The 16070-nt window shown below is 47.0% G+C and overlaps 29 non-coding genes across 29 annotated transcripts; all 29 read left to right on the top strand.

Moving 5' to 3' along the window:
• Window positions 1-122: 122 nt before the first annotated feature.
• Window positions 123-194, top strand: TRNAP-UGG (transfer RNA proline (anticodon UGG)). Its single transcript has one exon. It is a non-coding gene; the product is annotated as a tRNA-Pro (tRNA).
• Window positions 195-578: 384 nt separating this feature from the next.
• On the top strand, window positions 579-651 carry TRNAV-UAC (transfer RNA valine (anticodon UAC)). The gene has a single exon. It is a non-coding gene; the product is annotated as a tRNA-Val (tRNA).
• Window positions 652-1085: 434 nt separating this feature from the next.
• Window positions 1086-1157, top strand: TRNAP-AGG (transfer RNA proline (anticodon AGG)). Its single transcript has one exon. It is a non-coding gene; the product is annotated as a tRNA-Pro (tRNA).
• A 385-nt stretch (window positions 1158-1542) lies between these two features.
• Window positions 1543-1615, top strand: TRNAV-AAC (transfer RNA valine (anticodon AAC)). Its single transcript has one exon. It is a non-coding gene; the product is annotated as a tRNA-Val (tRNA).
• Window positions 1616-1910: 295 nt separating this feature from the next.
• TRNAL-CAA (transfer RNA leucine (anticodon CAA)) lies at window positions 1911-2022 on the top strand. Its single transcript has 2 exons — window positions 1911-1948; window positions 1977-2022. It is a non-coding gene; the product is annotated as a tRNA-Leu (tRNA).
• A 928-nt stretch (window positions 2023-2950) lies between these two features.
• Window positions 2951-3022, top strand: TRNAP-UGG (transfer RNA proline (anticodon UGG)). The gene has a single exon. It is a non-coding gene; the product is annotated as a tRNA-Pro (tRNA).
• Window positions 3023-3406: 384 nt separating this feature from the next.
• Window positions 3407-3479, top strand: TRNAV-UAC (transfer RNA valine (anticodon UAC)). The gene has a single exon. It is a non-coding gene; the product is annotated as a tRNA-Val (tRNA).
• A 434-nt stretch (window positions 3480-3913) lies between these two features.
• TRNAP-AGG (transfer RNA proline (anticodon AGG)) lies at window positions 3914-3985 on the top strand. The gene has a single exon. It is a non-coding gene; the product is annotated as a tRNA-Pro (tRNA).
• Window positions 3986-4370: 385 nt separating this feature from the next.
• On the top strand, window positions 4371-4443 carry TRNAV-AAC (transfer RNA valine (anticodon AAC)). Its single transcript has one exon. It is a non-coding gene; the product is annotated as a tRNA-Val (tRNA).
• Window positions 4444-4738: 295 nt separating this feature from the next.
• Window positions 4739-4850, top strand: TRNAL-CAA (transfer RNA leucine (anticodon CAA)). Its single transcript has 2 exons — window positions 4739-4776; window positions 4805-4850. It is a non-coding gene; the product is annotated as a tRNA-Leu (tRNA).
• A 928-nt stretch (window positions 4851-5778) lies between these two features.
• Window positions 5779-5850, top strand: TRNAP-UGG (transfer RNA proline (anticodon UGG)). The gene has a single exon. It is a non-coding gene; the product is annotated as a tRNA-Pro (tRNA).
• A 384-nt stretch (window positions 5851-6234) lies between these two features.
• Window positions 6235-6307, top strand: TRNAV-UAC (transfer RNA valine (anticodon UAC)). Its single transcript has one exon. It is a non-coding gene; the product is annotated as a tRNA-Val (tRNA).
• A 434-nt stretch (window positions 6308-6741) lies between these two features.
• Window positions 6742-6813, top strand: TRNAP-AGG (transfer RNA proline (anticodon AGG)). The gene has a single exon. It is a non-coding gene; the product is annotated as a tRNA-Pro (tRNA).
• Window positions 6814-7198: 385 nt separating this feature from the next.
• Window positions 7199-7271, top strand: TRNAV-AAC (transfer RNA valine (anticodon AAC)). The gene has a single exon. It is a non-coding gene; the product is annotated as a tRNA-Val (tRNA).
• Window positions 7272-7566: 295 nt separating this feature from the next.
• On the top strand, window positions 7567-7676 carry TRNAL-CAA (transfer RNA leucine (anticodon CAA)). Its single transcript has 2 exons — window positions 7567-7604; window positions 7631-7676. It is a non-coding gene; the product is annotated as a tRNA-Leu (tRNA).
• Window positions 7677-8615: 939 nt separating this feature from the next.
• On the top strand, window positions 8616-8687 carry TRNAP-UGG (transfer RNA proline (anticodon UGG)). The gene has a single exon. It is a non-coding gene; the product is annotated as a tRNA-Pro (tRNA).
• A 384-nt stretch (window positions 8688-9071) lies between these two features.
• TRNAV-UAC (transfer RNA valine (anticodon UAC)) lies at window positions 9072-9144 on the top strand. Its single transcript has one exon. It is a non-coding gene; the product is annotated as a tRNA-Val (tRNA).
• A 434-nt stretch (window positions 9145-9578) lies between these two features.
• On the top strand, window positions 9579-9650 carry TRNAP-AGG (transfer RNA proline (anticodon AGG)). Its single transcript has one exon. It is a non-coding gene; the product is annotated as a tRNA-Pro (tRNA).
• A 385-nt stretch (window positions 9651-10035) lies between these two features.
• On the top strand, window positions 10036-10108 carry TRNAV-AAC (transfer RNA valine (anticodon AAC)). The gene has a single exon. It is a non-coding gene; the product is annotated as a tRNA-Val (tRNA).
• A 295-nt stretch (window positions 10109-10403) lies between these two features.
• On the top strand, window positions 10404-10515 carry TRNAL-CAA (transfer RNA leucine (anticodon CAA)). The gene is made up of 2 exons: window positions 10404-10441; window positions 10470-10515. It is a non-coding gene; the product is annotated as a tRNA-Leu (tRNA).
• Window positions 10516-11454: 939 nt separating this feature from the next.
• Window positions 11455-11526, top strand: TRNAP-UGG (transfer RNA proline (anticodon UGG)). The gene has a single exon. It is a non-coding gene; the product is annotated as a tRNA-Pro (tRNA).
• Window positions 11527-11910: 384 nt separating this feature from the next.
• Window positions 11911-11983, top strand: TRNAV-UAC (transfer RNA valine (anticodon UAC)). Its single transcript has one exon. It is a non-coding gene; the product is annotated as a tRNA-Val (tRNA).
• A 434-nt stretch (window positions 11984-12417) lies between these two features.
• On the top strand, window positions 12418-12489 carry TRNAP-AGG (transfer RNA proline (anticodon AGG)). Its single transcript has one exon. It is a non-coding gene; the product is annotated as a tRNA-Pro (tRNA).
• A 385-nt stretch (window positions 12490-12874) lies between these two features.
• On the top strand, window positions 12875-12947 carry TRNAV-AAC (transfer RNA valine (anticodon AAC)). Its single transcript has one exon. It is a non-coding gene; the product is annotated as a tRNA-Val (tRNA).
• Window positions 12948-13242: 295 nt separating this feature from the next.
• Window positions 13243-13352, top strand: TRNAL-CAA (transfer RNA leucine (anticodon CAA)). The gene is made up of 2 exons: window positions 13243-13280; window positions 13307-13352. It is a non-coding gene; the product is annotated as a tRNA-Leu (tRNA).
• Window positions 13353-14280: 928 nt separating this feature from the next.
• TRNAP-UGG (transfer RNA proline (anticodon UGG)) lies at window positions 14281-14352 on the top strand. The gene has a single exon. It is a non-coding gene; the product is annotated as a tRNA-Pro (tRNA).
• A 384-nt stretch (window positions 14353-14736) lies between these two features.
• TRNAV-UAC (transfer RNA valine (anticodon UAC)) lies at window positions 14737-14809 on the top strand. Its single transcript has one exon. It is a non-coding gene; the product is annotated as a tRNA-Val (tRNA).
• Window positions 14810-15243: 434 nt separating this feature from the next.
• On the top strand, window positions 15244-15315 carry TRNAP-AGG (transfer RNA proline (anticodon AGG)). Its single transcript has one exon. It is a non-coding gene; the product is annotated as a tRNA-Pro (tRNA).
• A 386-nt stretch (window positions 15316-15701) lies between these two features.
• On the top strand, window positions 15702-15774 carry TRNAV-AAC (transfer RNA valine (anticodon AAC)). The gene has a single exon. It is a non-coding gene; the product is annotated as a tRNA-Val (tRNA).
• The last annotated feature ends 296 nt before the right edge of the window (window positions 15775-16070 follow it).

Below are 16070 nucleotides of genomic sequence, written 5' to 3' on the forward strand. Positions count from 1 at the left end.
AAAAACAACAACTTGAGAGAAAACATGACGTTGTGAGGCTCACTTAGAGGGAGACTAGCCAAATAGCCCTGCTTTTTTCTGAAAGACGCTTCAGAAATTGTTCAAAATGTCTTGGTCACTCAGGCTCGTTGGTCTAGGGGTATGATTCTGGCTTTGGGTGCGAGAGGTCCCGGGTTCAAATCCCGGACGAGCCCATGCTGTGGACATTTTCAGGATGCTTGTAATATAGGAGCATTTCTTCTTTTCAATGCTATAAGCCGCTGTGTATGTCGAGAAAGTTCCTTACCCTGCACGCTATTTTCCACTTGTGGCGTGATAAAGGAGTGCAGGACTTCTTTGCAACTGCTTTTCTGGGCCAGACCAGCATGGTAGGAACATTACATGCATAGTGTTTTTCTAGTGTAATTTCAGGATATGGTTTCAAAATCGCCTCTTGGAATAAAAGTGGTCCTCATTCCTGTCTTCCAAAAAAATAGAGACCGGGTAAGGAGAGCCCAACTTTGAGCTACAAGGACATTGGCCCTTAGTCTGTGCATTCCAGCCCAATACATGCCAACAAGATTCCTGAGTTAGTGTCTGTTTCTGTAGTGTAGTGATTATCACGTTCGCCTTACATGCGAAAGGTCCCTGGTTCGAGACCGGGCAGAAACAGCGGTTTGCTGTTTTTAACAGTGTTTACCTTTACTGGCTGACTTTATAGGAAAGCTGAGATAATAGAGGCTGTCTATCCCTCACCAACCTGACGTAGTGTGCTCCAGGGATCTCAGTGACAGCTCGAAAAGAGAAGTGACGATAGCTTGCGCCATTCGCTTGCTCGCCCTTTGCTCTGAAGGGTGGGCCTACTTCATGAAAGCAAGGAATGAGAGCAGAAATGCTTTTCTTGTCCTCACCACAAGCAGACACTTAGAGAAAACAAACTGTCTGAAGGACAGAGGCTTTTTAATTTCTTGTTTGATGACGGCCATGGAAAAGACAGCAATCATATTGCAGAAGAGAGCAACATGTGCAGTTGCTTGCTTTGGGTGAAGCATTCACCGACTAGCTGCCACTAACCCCTGGAGCCGTGTCAGAGGTGACTCTTGCGTGGCTCGTTGGTCTAGGGGTATGATTCTCGCTTAGGGTGCGAGAGGTCCCGGGTTCAAATCCCGGACGAGCCCTTTTTAGAGCTAAACATACAAATCGTACTAAAAATGCACTATGCCTGACTATTTCTAGTAATACTCGGTGCATTGTTGCGCAACATATTCCTAACCTCAGAAGAAAAATGGATCACCGTGCTTTTTCTGCCTACCTGCTTAGTCTCAGTGTGTCCCAGGTGATGCTTTCCCAAGCTGTACTCGCAGACATTTAGGCATCAGATATTTGTCTGTCGATGCCTGCACAAGTAAATTTTGAATACGTCTAATTGCAAGCATGTTGGATGATATCTCTGAGGTTTTCACACTTGTTCTGCACATTCTGAGCCGCTGCTGATACAGCAGAATAGAAGTAGGATGAAGCCTTGAGAGGAACTTTGCTTTAACAGTAGCAAGCAGCAAGGTCGTTTCTGTAGTGTAGTGGTCATCACGTTCGCCTAACACGCGAAAGGTCCCCGGTTCGAGACCGGGCAGAAACACTGAGCGTTGGCTGCTTTTATGTGCACACTCTAAAACCTTATTATCTGAATGCAAGTTTAAGAAGAGGTGGTCTTTGAACACAGTGAGCCGTGGGAAACTTTCTTTACCTTTGCAAGACGAAACAAAGTTATCTGCATCCATCATCTGGGGGTCGTTCTTGTGCCTATTTTTATTTTGTTTAAGCTATGTTGTATTGTTGGGGCCTTTACACCTGTGACATTGCTGTGAAGGTTGTAAGTGGAAACATTGGCAGGTGCAGATAGAAGAGTTAGACCTAAGCCCCCCTCATGAGCCGTCAGGATGGCCGAGTGGTCTAAGGCGCCAGACTCAAGAGAGCTTGATCTTCAGTGTAGCTGAGCCTTCTGGTCTCCTCATGGAGGCGTGGGTTCAAATCCCACTTCTGACAAGTCCCTTTTACACCCGTAAATCTTCCTGTTTTTTGCAGTGCGTTCCCGGCAAACACCACAATCTTTGCAGGAACCTGTAGCATGTGAAGAGAAATCCACCAACAATCAGGCTGGGCCCTCAATCACAATTCCATGGATTTCTGGAAATGACACCTCAGGCACACCTTCCATTAAATTTGCACTCCATCACAGTAACTGCCATGCTGGGTTTCTAACTAAGCAGTTGATCCCATCATTTGTTGTGAGGCTCTCCTGCCACCTTTTGGGCAGAGAAGGCACTGTCCCTGCAAAAACACAGGCAGACATGTTCAACAGGGCTTCCTGGTTATGTGGGAGGAGCAGAATGCCATTGGTCCCCCCTTGCAAATTCTAATTTACATAAGGAAGACAGAGAGGTAGCTGGGAGTAGGCACTGCACACGGGCATTGCACTCTCTCTTATGATTTGCAGCCAATTCTAGATTGAGGCAGGAGGAAAGGAGGTGACTCGCCCAACAATGGCTATACTGAGAAGTCAGCCACTCTGGGTCTCCCAGGTGAGTGTTTCAGGCCTGTGAGCCACTCATATAAATCTCGCCTGATCGAGCCTGATCGAGCGCGTTTGAATCCAAATATCAAACCCCTCTTTCTCAGGCGCAGGAAATGGTGGGCCCTTCATTGCTTCTGGTGTGGAAGTCTATGGGGCAAGGGTCCAGGACTTGCAGAGGAGAACAATTGCCAGAAAGTGCTTGCTGTTCTCATCTGTGCCTTTTTTCTGCTCACTGGCTGATAGGAGATTGGCTGCCCCCTTTCTTGCTAGAGTGAAAAAACAACAACTTGAGAGAAAACATGACGTTGTGAGGCTCACTTAGAGGGAGACTAGCCAAATAGCCCTGCTTTTTTCTGAAAGACGCTTCAGAAATTGTTCAAAATGTCTCCTGGCCACTCAGGCTCGTTGGTCTAGGGGTATGATTCTGGCTTTGGGTGCGAGAGGTCCCGGGTTCAAATCCCGGACGAGCCCATGCTGTGGACATTTTCAGGATGCTTGTAATATAGGAGCATTTCTTCTTTTCAATGCTATAAGCCGCTGTGTATGTCGAGAAAGTTCCTTACCCTGCACGCTATTTTCCACTTGTGGCGTGATAAAGGAGTGCAGGACTTCTTTGCAACTGCTTTTCTGGGCCAGACCAGCATGGTAGGAACATTACATGCATAGTGTTTTTCTAGTGTAATTTCAGGATATGGTTTCAAAATCGCCTCTTGGAATAAAAGTGGTCCTCATTCCTGTCTTCCAAAAAAATAGAGACCGGGTAAGGAGAGCCCAACTTTGAGCTACAAGGACATTGGCCCTTAGTCTGTGCATTCCAGCCCAATACATGCCAACAAGATTCCTGAGGTAGTGTCTGTTTCTGTAGTGTAGTGGTTATCACGTTCGCCTTACACGCGAAAGGTCCCTGGTTCGAGACCGGGCAGAAACAGCGGTTTGCTGTTTTTAACAGTGTTTACCTTTACTGGCTGACTTTATAGGAAAGCTGAGATAATAGAGGCTGTCTATCCCTCACCAACCTGACGTAGTGTGCTCCAGGGATCTCAGTGACAGCTCGAAAAGAGAAGTGACGATAGCTTGCGCCATTCGCTTGCTCGCCCTTTGCTCTGAAGGGTGGGCCTACTTCATGAAAGCAAGGAATGAGAGCAGAAATGCTTTTCTTGTCCTCACCACAAGCAGACACTTAGAGAAAACAAACTGTCTGAAGGACAGAGGCTTTTTAATTTCTTGTTTGATGACGGCCATGGAAAAGACAGCAATCATATTGCAGAAGAGAGCAACATGTGCAGTTGCTTGCTTTGGGTGAAGCATTCACCGACTAGCTGCCACTAACCCCTGGAGCCGTGTCAGAGGTGACTCTTGCGTGGCTCGTTGGTCTAGGGGTATGATTCTCGCTTAGGGTGCGAGAGGTCCCGGGTTCAAATCCCGGACGAGCCCTTTTTAGAGCTAAACATACAAATCGTACTAAAAATGCACTATGCCTGACTATTTCTAGTAATACTCGGTGCATTGTTGCGCAACATATTCCTAACCTCAGAAGAAAAATGGATCACCGTGCTTTTTCTGCCTACCTGCTTAGTCTCAGTGTGTCCCAGGTGATGCTTTCCCAAGCTGTACTCGCAGACATTTAGGCATCAGATATTTGTCTGTCGATGCCTGCACAAGTAAATTTTGAATACGTCTAATTGCAAGCATGTTGGATGATATCTCTGAGGTTTTCACACTTGTTCTGCACATTCTGAGCCGCTGCTGATACAGCAGAATAGAAGTAGGATGAAGCCTTGAGAGGAACTTTGCTTTAACAGTAGCAAGCAGCAAGGTCGTTTCTGTAGTGTAGTGGTCATCACGTTCGCCTAACACGCGAAAGGTCCCCGGTTCGAGACCGGGCAGAAACACTGAGCGTTGGCTGCTTTTATGTGCACACTCTAAAACCTTATTATCTGAATGCAAGTTTAAGAAGAGGTGGTCTTTGAACACAGTGAGCCGTGGGAAACTTTCTTTACCTTTGCAAGACGAAACAAAGTTATCTGCATCCATCATCTGGGGGTCGTTCTTGTGCCTATTTTTATTTTGTTTAAGCTATGTTGTATTGTTGGGGCCTTTACACCTGTGACATTGCTGTGAAGGTTGTAAGTGGAAACATTGGCAGGTGCAGATAGAAGAGTTAGACCTAAGCCCCCCTCATGAGCCGTCAGGATGGCCGAGTGGTCTAAGGCGCCAGACTCAAGAGAGCTTGATCTTCAGTGTAGCTGAGCCTTCTGGTCTCCTCATGGAGGCGTGGGTTCAAATCCCACTTCTGACAGGTCCCTTTAACACCCGTAAATCTTCCTGTTTTTTGCAGTGCGTTCCCGGCAAACACCACAATCTTTGCAGGAACCTGTAGCATGTGAAGAGAAATCCACCAACAATCAGGCTGGGCCCTCAATCACAATTCCATGGATTTCTGGAAATGACACCTCAGGCACACCTTCCATTAAATTTGCACTCCATCACAGTAACTGCCATGCTGGGTTTCTAACTAAGCAGTTGATCCCATCATTTGTTGTGAGGCTCTCCTGCCACCTTTTGGGCAGAGAAGGCACTGTCCCTGCAAAAACACAGGCAGACATGTTCAACAGGGCTTCCTGGTTATGTGGGAGGAGCAGAATGCCATTGGTCCCCCCTTGCAAATTCTAATTTACATAAGGAAGACAGAGAGGTAGCTGGGAGTAGGCACTGCACACGGGCATTGCACTCTCTCTTATGATTTGCAGCCAATTCTAGATTGAGGCAGGAGGAAAGGAGGTGACTCGCCCAACAATGGCTATACTGAGAAGTCAGCCACTCTGGGTCTCCCAGGTGAGTGTTTCAGGCCTGTGAGCCACTCATATAAATCTCGCCTGATCGAGCCTGATCGAGCGCGTTTGAATCCAAATATCAAACCCCTCTTTCTCAGGCGCAGGAAATGGTGGGCCCTTCATTGCTTCTGGTGTGGAAGTCTATGGGGCAAGGGTCCAGGACTTGCAGAGGAGAACAATTGCCAGAAAGTGCTTGCTGTTCTCATCTGTGCCTTTTTTCTGCTCACTGGCTGATAGGAGATTGGCTGCCCCCTTTCTTGCTAGAGTGAAAAAACAACAACTTGAGAGAAAACATGACGTTGTGAGGCTCACTTAGAGGGAGACTAGCCAAATAGCCCTGCTTTTTTCTGAAAGACGCTTCAGAAATTGTTCAAAATGTCTCCTGGCCACTCAGGCTCGTTGGTCTAGGGGTATGATTCTGGCTTTGGGTGCGAGAGGTCCCGGGTTCAAATCCCGGACGAGCCCATGCTGTGGACATTTTCAGGATGCTTGTAATATAGGAGCATTTCTTCTTTTCAATGCTATAAGCCGCTGTGTATGTCGAGAAAGTTCCTTACCCTGCACGCTATTTTCCACTTGTGGCGTGATAAAGGAGTGCAGGACTTCTTTGCAACTGCTTTTCTGGGCCAGACCAGCATGGTAGGAACATTACATGCATAGTCTTTTTCTAGTGTAATTTCAGGATATGGTTTCAAAATCGCCTCTTGGAATAAAAGTGGTCCTCATTCCGGTCTTCCAAAGAAATAGAGACCGGGTAAGGAGAGCCCAACTTTGAGCTACAAGGACATTGGCCCTTAGTCTGTGCATTCCAGCCCAATACATGCCAACAAGATTCCTGAGTTAGTGTCTGTTTCTGTAGTGTAGTGGTTATCACGTTCGCCTTACACGCGCAAGGTCCCTGGTTCGAGACCGGGCAGAAACAGCGGTTTGCTGTTTTTAACAATGTTTACCTTTACTGGCTGACTTTATAGGAAAGCTGAGATAATAGAGGCTGTCTATCCCTCACCAACCTGACGTAGTGTGCTCCAGAGATCTCAGTGACAGCTCGAAAAGAGAAGTGACGATAGCTTGCGCCATTCGCTTGCTCGCCCTTTGCTCTGAAGGGTGGGCCTACTTCATGAAAGCAAGGAATGAGAGCAGAAATGCTTTTCTTGTCCTCACCACAAGCAGACACTTAGAGAAAACAAACTGTCTGAAGGACAGAGGCTTTTTAATTTCTTGTTTGATGACGGCCATGGAAAAGACAGCAATCATATTGCAGAAGAGAGCAACATGTGCAGTTGCTTGCTTTGGGTGAAGCATTCACCGACTAGCTGCCACTAACCCCTGGAGCCGTGTCAGAGGTGACTCTTGCGTGGCTCGTTGGTCTAGGGGTATGATTCTCGCTTAGGGTGCGAGAGGTCCCGGGTTCAAATCCCGGACGAGCCCTTTTTAGAGCTAAACATACAAATCGTACTAAAAATGCACTATGCCTGACTATTTCTAGTAATACTCGGTGCATTGTTGCGCAACATATTCCTAACCTCAGAAGAAAAATGGATCACCGTGCTTTTTCTGCCTACCTGCTTAGTCTCAGTGTGTCCCAGGTGATGCTTTCCCAAGCTGTACTCGCAGACATTTAGGCATCAGATATTTGTCTGTCGATGCCTGCACAAGTAAATTTTGAATACGTCTAATTGCAAGCATGTTGGATGATATCTCTGAGGTTTTCACACTTGTTCTGCACATTCTGAGCCGCTGCTGATACAGCAGAATAGAAGTAGGATGAAGCCTTGAGAGGAACTTTGCTTTAACAGTAGCAAGCAGCAAGGTCGTTTCTGTAGTGTAGTGGTCATCACGTTCGCCTAACACGCGAAAGGTCCCCGGTTCGAGACCGGGCAGAAACACTGAGCGTTGGCTGCTTTTATGTGCACACTCTAAAACCTTATTATCTGAATGCAAGTTTAAGAAGAGGTGGTCTTTGAACACAGTGAGCCGTGGGAAACTTTCTTTACCTTTGCAAGACGAAACAAAGTTATCTGCATCCATCATCTGGGGGTCGTTCTTGTGCCTATTTTTATTTTGTTTAAGCTATGTTGTATTGTTGGGGCCTTTACACCTGTGACATTGCTGTGAAGGTTGTAAGTGGAAACATTGGCAGGTGCAGATAGAAGAGTTAGACCTAAGCCCCCCTCATGAGCCGTCAGGATGGCTGAGTGGTCTAAGGCGCCAGACTCAAGAGCTTGATCTTCAGTGTAGCTGAGCCTTCTGGTCTCCTCATGGAGGCGTGGGTTCAAATCCCACTTCTGACAGGTCCCTTTTACACCCGTAAATCTTCCTGTTTTTTGCAGTGCGTTCCCGGCAAACACCACAATCTTTGCAGGATCCTGTAGCATGTGAAGAGAAATCCACCAACAATCAGGCTGGGCCCTCAATCACAAATCCATGGATTTCTGGAAATGACACCTCAGGCACACCTTCCATTAAATTTGCACTCCATCACAGTAACTGCCATGCTGGGTTTCTAACTAAGCAGTTGATCCCATCATTTGTTGTGAGGCTCTCCTGCCACCTTTTGGGCAGAGAAGGCACTGTCCCTGCAAAAACACAGGCAGACATGTTCAACAGGGCTTCCTGGTTATGTGGGAGGAGCAGAATGCCATTGGTCCCCCCTTGCAAATTCTAATTTACATAAGGAAGACAGAGAGGTAGCTGGGAGTAGGCACTGCACACGGGCATTGCACTCTCTCTTATGATTTGCAGCCAATTCTAGATTGAGGCAGGAGGAAAGGAGGTGACTCGCCCAACAATGGCTATACTGAGAAGTCAGCCACTCTGGGTCTCCCAGGTGAGTGTTTCAGGCCTGTGAGCCACTCATATAAATCTCGCCTGATCGAGCCTGATCGAGCGCTGAGCGAGCGCGTTTGAATCCAAATATCAAACCCCTCTTTCTCAGGCGCAGGAAATGGTGGGCCCTTCATTGCTTCTGGTGTGGAAGTCTATGGGGCAAGGGTCCAGGACTTGCAGAGGAGAACAATTGCCAGAAAGTGCTTGCTGTTCTCATCTGTGCCTTTTTTCTGCTCACTGGCTGATAGGAGATTGGCTGCCCCCTTTCTTGCTAGAGTGAAAAAACAACAACTTGAGAGAAAACATGACGTTGTGAGGCTCACTTAGAGGGAGACTAGCCAAATAGCCCTGCTTTTTTCTGAAAGACGCTTCAGAAATTGTTCAAAATGTCTCCTGGCCACTCAGGCTCGTTGGTCTAGGGGTATGATTCTGGCTTTGGGTGCGAGAGGTCCCGGGTTCAAATCCCGGACGTGCCCATGCTGTGGACATTTTCAGGATGCTTGTAATATAGGAGCATTTCTTCTTTTCAATGCTATAAGACGCTGTGTATGTCGAGAAAGTTCCTTACCCTGCACGCTATTTTCCACTTGTGGCGTGATAAAGGAGTGCAGGACTTCTTTGCAACTGCTTTTCTGGGCCAGACCAGCATGGTAGGAACATTACATGCATAGTGTTTTTCTAGTGTAATTTCAGGATATGGTTTCAAAATCGCCTCTTGGAATAAAAGTTGTCCTCATTCCTGTCTTCCAAAGAAATAGAGACCGGGTAAGGAGAGCCCAACTTTGAGCTACAAGGACATTGGCCCTTAGTCTGTGCATTCCAGCCCAATACATGCCAACAAGATTCCTGAGTTAGTGTCTGTTTCTGTAGTGTAGTGGTTATCACGTTCGCCTTACACGCGAAAGGTCCCTGGTTCGAGACCGGGCAGAAACAGCGGTTTGCTGTTTTTAACAGTGTTTACCTTTACTGGCTGACTTTATAGGAAAGCTGAGATAATAGAGGCTGTCTATCCCTCACCAACCTGACGTAGTGTGCTCCAGGGATCTCAGTGACAGCTCGAAAAGAGAAGTGACGATAGCTTGCGCCATTCGCTTGCTCGCCCTTTGCTCTGAAGGGTGGGCCTACTTCATGAAAGCAAGGAATGAGAGCAGAAATGCTTTTCTTGTCCTCACCACAAGCAGACACTTAGAGAAAACAAACTGTCTGAAGGACAGAGGCTTTTTAATTTCTTGTTTGATGACGGCCATGGAAAAGACAGCAATCATATTGCAGAAGAGAGCAACATGTGCAGTTGCTTGCTTTGGGTGAAGCATTCACCGACTAGCTGCCACTAACCCCTGGAGCCGTGTCAGAGGTGACTCTTGCGTGGCTCGTTGGTCTAGGGGTATGATTCTTGCTTAGGGTGCGAGAGGTCCCGGGTTCAAATCCCGGACGAGCCCTTTTTAGAGCTAAACATACAAATCATACAAAAAATGCACTATGCCTGACTATTTCTAGTAATACTCGGTGCATTGTTGCGCAACATATTCCTAACCTCAGAAGAAAAATGGATCACCGTGCTTTTTCTGCCTACCTGCTTAGTCTCAGTGTGTCCCAGGTGATGCTTTCCCAAGCTGTACTCGCAGACATTTAGGCATCAGATATTTGTCTGTCGATGCCTGCACAAGTAAATTTTGAATACGTCTAATTGCAAGCATGTTGGATGATATCTCTGAGGTTTTCACACTTGTTCTGCACATTCTGAGCCGCTGCTGATACAGCAGAATAGAAGTAGGATGAAGCCTTGAGAGGAACTTTGCTTTAACAGTAGCAAGCAGCAAGGTCGTTTCTGTAGTGTAGTGGTCATCACGTTCGCCTAACCCGCGAAAGGTCCCCGGTTCGAGACCGGGCAGAAACACTGAGCGTTGGCTGCTTTTATGTGCACACTCTAAAACCTTATTATCTGAATGCAAGTTTAAGAAGAGGTGGTCTTTGAACACAGTGAGCCGTGGGAAACTTTCTTTACCTTTGCAAGACGAAACAAAGTTATCTGCATCCATCATCTGGGGGTCGTTCTTGTGCCTATTTTTATTTTGTTTAAGCTATGTTGTATTGTTGGGGCCTTTACACCTGTGACATTGCTGTGAAGGTTGTAAGTGGAAACATTGGCAGGTGCAGATAGAAGAGTTAGACCTAAGCCCCCCTCATAAGCCGTCAGGATGGCCGAGTGGTCTAAGGCGCCAGACTCAAGAGAGCTTGATCTTCAGTGTAGCTGAGCCTTCTGGTCTCCTCATGGAGGCGTGGGTTCAAATCCCACTTCTGACAGGTCCCTTTTACACCCGTAAATCTTCCTGTTTTTTGCAGTGCGTTCCCGGCAAACACCACAATCTTTGCAGGAACCTGTAGCATGTGAAGAGAAATCCACCAACAATCAGGCTGGGCCCTCAATCACAATTCCATGGATTTCTGGAAATGACACCTCAGGCACACCTTCCATTAAATTTGCACTCCATCACAGTAACTGCCATGCTGGGTTTCTAACTAAGCAGTTGATCCCATCATTTGTTGTGAGGCTCTCCTGCCACCTTTTGGGCAGAGAAGGCACTGTCCCTGCAAAAACACAGGCAGACATGTTCAACAGGGCTTCCTGGTTATGTGGGAGGAGCAGAATGCCATTGGTCCCCCCTTGCAAATTCTAATTTACATAAGGAAGACAGAGAGGTAGCTGGGAGTAGGCACTGCACACGGGCATTGCACTCTCTCTTATGATTTGCAGCCAATTCTAGATTGAGGCAGGAGGAAAGGAGGTGACTCGCCCAACAATGGCTATACTGAGAAGTCAGCCACTCTGGGTCTCCCAGGTGAGTGTTTCAGGCCTGTGAGCCACTCATATAAATCTCGCCTGATCGAGCCTGATCGAGCGCTGAGCGAGCGCGTTTGAATCCAAATATCAAACCCCTCTTTCTCAGGCGCAGGAAATGGTGGGCCCTTCATTGCTTCTGGTGTGGAAGTCTATGGGGCAAGGGTCCAGGACTTGCAGAGGAGAACAATTGCCAGAAAGTGCTGGCTGTTCTCATCTGTGCCTTTTTTCTGCTCACTGGCTGATAGGAGATTGGCTGCCCCCTTTCTTGCTAGAGTGAAAAAACAACAACTTGAGAGAAAACATGACGTTGTGAGGCTCACTTAGAGGGAGACTAGCCAAATAGCCCTGCTTTTTTCTGAAAGACGCTTCAGAAATTGTTCAAAATGTCTCCTGGCCACTCAGGCTCGTTGGTCTAGGGGTATGATTCTCGCTTTGGGTGCGAGAGGTCCCGGGTTCAAATCCCGGACGAGCCCATGCTGTGGACATTTTCAGGATGCTTGTAATATAGGAGCATTTCTTCTTTTCAATGTTATAAGACGCTGTGTATGTCGAGAAAGTTCCTTACCCTGCACGCTATTTTCCACTTGTGGCGTGATAAAGGAGTGCAGGACTTCTTTGCAACTGCTTTTCTGGGCCAGACCAGCATGGTAGGAACATTACATGCATAGTCTTTTTCTAGTGTAATTTCAGGATATGGTTTCAAAATCGCCTCTTGGAATAAAAGTGGTCCTCATTCCGGTCTTCCAAAGAAATAGAGACCGGGTAAGGAGAGCCCAACTTTGAGCTACAAGGACATTGGCCCTTAGTCTGTGCATTCCAGCCCAATACATGCCAACAAGATTCCTGAGTTAGTGTCTGTTTCTGTAGTGTAGTGGTTATCACGTTCGCCTTACACGCGCAAGGTCCCTGCTTCGAGACCGGGCAGAAACAGCGGTTTGCTGTTTTTAACAATGTTTACCTTTACTGGCTGACTTTATAGGAAAGCTGAGATAATAGAGGCTGTCTATCCCTCACCAACCTGACGTAGTGTGCTCCAGAGATCTCAGTGACAGCTCGAAAAGAGAAGTGACGATAGCTTGCGCCATTCGCTTGCTCGCCCTTTGCTCTGAAGGGTGGGCCTACTTCATGAAAGCAAGGAATGAGAGCAGAAATGCTTTTCTTGTCCTCACCACAAGCAGACACTTAGAGAAAACAAACTGTCTGAAGGACAGAGGCTTTTTAATTTCTTGTTTGATGACGGCCATGGAAAAGACAGCAATCATATTGCAGAAGAGAGCAACATGTGCAGTTGCTTGCTTTGGGTGAAGCATTCACCGACTAGCTGCCACTAACCCCTGGAGCCGTGTCAGAGGTGACTCTTGCGTGGCTCGTTGGTCTAGGGGTATGATTCTCGCTTAGGGTGCGAGAGGTCCCGGGTTCAAATCCCGGACGAGCCCTTTTTAGAGCTAAACATACAAATCGTACTAAAAATGCACTATGCCTGACTATTTCTAGTAATACTCGGTGCATTGTTGCGCAACATATTCCTAACCTCAGAAGAAAAATGGATCACCGTGCTTTTTCTGCCTACCTGCTTAGTCTCAGTGTGTCCCAGGTGATGCTTTCCCAAGCTGTACTCGCAGACATTTAGGCATCAGATATTTGTCTGTCGATGCCTGCACAAGTAAATTTTGAATACGTCTAATTGCAAGCATGTTGGATGATATCTCTGAGGTTTTCACACTTGTTCTGCACATTCTGAGCCGCTGCTGATACAGCAGAATAGAAGTAGGATGAAGCCTTGAGAGGAACTTTGCTTTAACAGTAGCAAGCAGCAAGGTCGTTTCTGTAGTGTAGTGGTCATCACGTTCGCCTAACACGCGAAAGGTCCCCGGTTCGAGACCGGGCAGAAACACTGAGCGATGGCTGCTTTTATGTGCACACTCTAAAACCTTATTATCTGAATGCAAGTTTAAGAAGAGGTGGTCTTTGAACACAGTGAGCCGTGGGAAACTTTCTTTACCTTTGCAAGACGAAACAAAGTTATCTGCATCCATCATCTGGGGGTCGTTCTTGTGCCTATTTTTATTTTGTTTAAGCTATGTTGTATTGTTGGGGCCTTTACACCTGTGACATTGCTGTGAAGGTTGTAAGTGGAAACATTGGCAGGTGCAGATAGAAGAGTTAGACCTAAGCCCCCCTCATGAGCCGTCAGGATGGCTGAGTGGTCTAAGGCGCCAGACTCAAGAGCTTGATCTTCAGTGTAGCTGAGCCTTCTGGTCTCCTCATGGAGGCGTGGGTTCAAATCCCACTTCTGACAGGTCCCTTTTACACCCGTAAATCTTCCTGTTTTTTGCAGTGCGTTCCCGGCAAACACCACAATCTTTGCAGGAACCTGTAGCATGTGAAGAGAAATCCACCAACAATCAGGCTGGGCCCTCAATCACAAATCCATGGATTTCTGGAAATGACACCTCAGGCACACCTTCCATTAAATTTGCACTCCATCACAGTAACTGCCATGCTGGGTTTCTAACTAAGCAGTTGATCCCATCATTTGTTGTGAGGCTCTCCTGCCACCTTTTGGGCAGAGAAGGCACTGTCCCTGCAAAAACACAGGCAGACATGTTCAACAGGGCTTCCTGGTTATGTGGGAGGAGCAGAATGCCATTGGTCCCCCCTTGCAAATTCTAATTTACATAAGGAAGACAGAGAGGTAGCTGGGAGTAGGCACTGCACACGGGCATTGCACTCTCTCTTATGATTTGCAGCCAATTCTAGATTGAGGCAGGAGGAAAGGAGGTGACTCGCCCAACAATGGCTATACTGAGAAGTCAGCCACTCTGGGTCTCCCAGGTGAGTGTTTCAGGCCTGTGAGCCACTCATATAAATCTCGCCTGATCGAGCCTGATCGAGCGCGTTTGAATCCAAATATCAAACCCCTCTTTCTCAGGCGCAGGAAATGGTGGGCCCTTCATTGCTTCTGGTGTGGAAGTCTATGGGGCAAGGGTCCAGGACTTGCAGAGGAGAACAATTGCCAGAAAGTGCTTGCTGTTCTCATCTGTGCCTTTTTTCTGCTCACTGGCTGATAGGAGATTGGCTGCCCCCTTTCTTGCTAGAGTGAAAAAACAACAACTTGAGAGAAAACATGACGTTGTGAGGCTCACTTAGAGGGAGACTAGCCAAATAGCCCTGCTTTTTTCTGAAAGACGCTTCAGAAATTGTTCAAAATGTCTCCTGGCCACTCAGGCTCGTTGGTCTAGGGGTATGATTCTCGCTTTGGGTGCGAGAGGTCCCGGGTTCAAATCCCGGACGAGCCCATGCTGTGGACATTTTCAGGATGCTTGTAATATAGGAGCATTTCTTCTTTTCAATGTTATAAGACGCTGTGTATGTCGAGAAAGTTCCTTACCCTGCACGCTATTTTCCACTTGTGGCGTGATAAAGGAGTGCAGGACTTCTTTGCAACTGCTTTTCTGGGCCAGACCAGCATGGTAGGAACATTACATGCATAGTGTTTTTCTAGTGTAATTTCAGGATATGGTTTCAAAATCGCCTCTTGGAATAAAAGTGGTCCTCATTCCTGTCTTCCAAAGAAATAGAGACCGGGTAAGGAGAGCCCAACTTTGAGCTACAAGGACATTGGCCCTTAGTCTGTGCATTCCAGCCCAATACATGCCAACAAGATTCCTGAGTTAGTGTCTGTTTCTGTAGTGTAGTGGTTATCACGTTCGCCTTACACGCGCAAGGTCCCTGCTTCGAGACAGGGCAGAAACAGCGGTTTGCTGTTTTTAACAATGTTTACCTTTACTGGCTGACTTTATAGGAAAGCTGAGATAATAGAGGCTGTCTATCCCTCACCAACCTGACGTAGTGTGCTCCAGAGATCTCAGTGACAGCTCGAAAAGAGAAGTGACGATAGCTTGCGCCATTCGCTTGCTCGCCCTTTGCTCTGAAGGGTGGGCCTACTTCATGAAAGCAAGGAATGAGAGCAGAAATGCTTTTCTTGTCCTCACCACAAGCAGACACTTAGAGAAAACAAACTGTCTGAAGGACAGAGGCTTTTTAATTTCTTGTTTGATGACGGCCATGGAAAAGACAGCAATCATATTGCAGAAGAGAGCAACATGTGCAGTTGCTTGCTTTGGGTGAAGCATTCACCGACTAGCTGCCACTAACCCCTGGAGCCGTGTCAGAGGTGACTCTTGCGTGGCTCGTTGGTCTAGGGGTATGATTCTCGCTTAGGGTGCGAGAGGTCCCGGGTTCAAATCCCGGACGAGCCCTTTTTAGAGCTAAACATACAAATCGTACTAAAAATGCACTAAGCCTGACTATTTCTAGTAATACTCGGTTGATTTTTTGCTTAACATATTCCTAACCTCAGTAGAAAAATGGATCACCGTGCTTTTTCTGCCTACCTGCTTAGTCTCAGTGTGTCCCAGGTGATGCTTTCCCAAGCTGTACTCGCAGACATTTAGGCATCAGATATTTGTCTGTCGATGCCTGCACAAGTAAATTTTGAATACGTCTAATTGCAAGCATGTTGGATGATATCTCTGAGGTTTTCACACTTGTTCTGCACATTCTGAGCCGCTGCTGATACAGCAGAATAGAAGTAGCGTGAAGCCTTGAGAGGAACTTTGCTTTAACAGTAGCAAGCAGCAAGGTCGTTTCTGTAGTGTAGTGGTCATCACGTTCGCCTAACACGCGAAAGTTCCCCGGTTCGAGACCGGGCAGAAACACTGAGCGTTGGCTGCTTTTATGTGCACACTCTAAAACCTTATTATCTGAATGCAAGTTTAAGAAGAGGTGGTCTTTGAACACAGTGAGCCGTGGGAAACTTTCTTTACCTTTGCAAGACGAAACAAAGTTATCTGCATCCATCATCTGGGGGTCGTTCTTGTGCCTATTTTTATTTTGTTTAAGCTATGTTGTATTGTTGGGGCCTTTACACCTGTGACATTGCTGTGAAGGTTGTAAGTGGAAACATTGGCAGGTGCAGATAGAAGAGTTAGACCTAAGCCCCCTCTCATGAGCC

The sequence above is a fragment of the Lissotriton helveticus genome, chromosome 10 (assembly GCF_964261635.1).
Source record: "Lissotriton helveticus chromosome 10, aLisHel1.1, whole genome shotgun sequence".
NCBI classification, from domain to species: domain Eukaryota; kingdom Metazoa; phylum Chordata; class Amphibia; order Caudata; family Salamandridae; genus Lissotriton; species Lissotriton helveticus.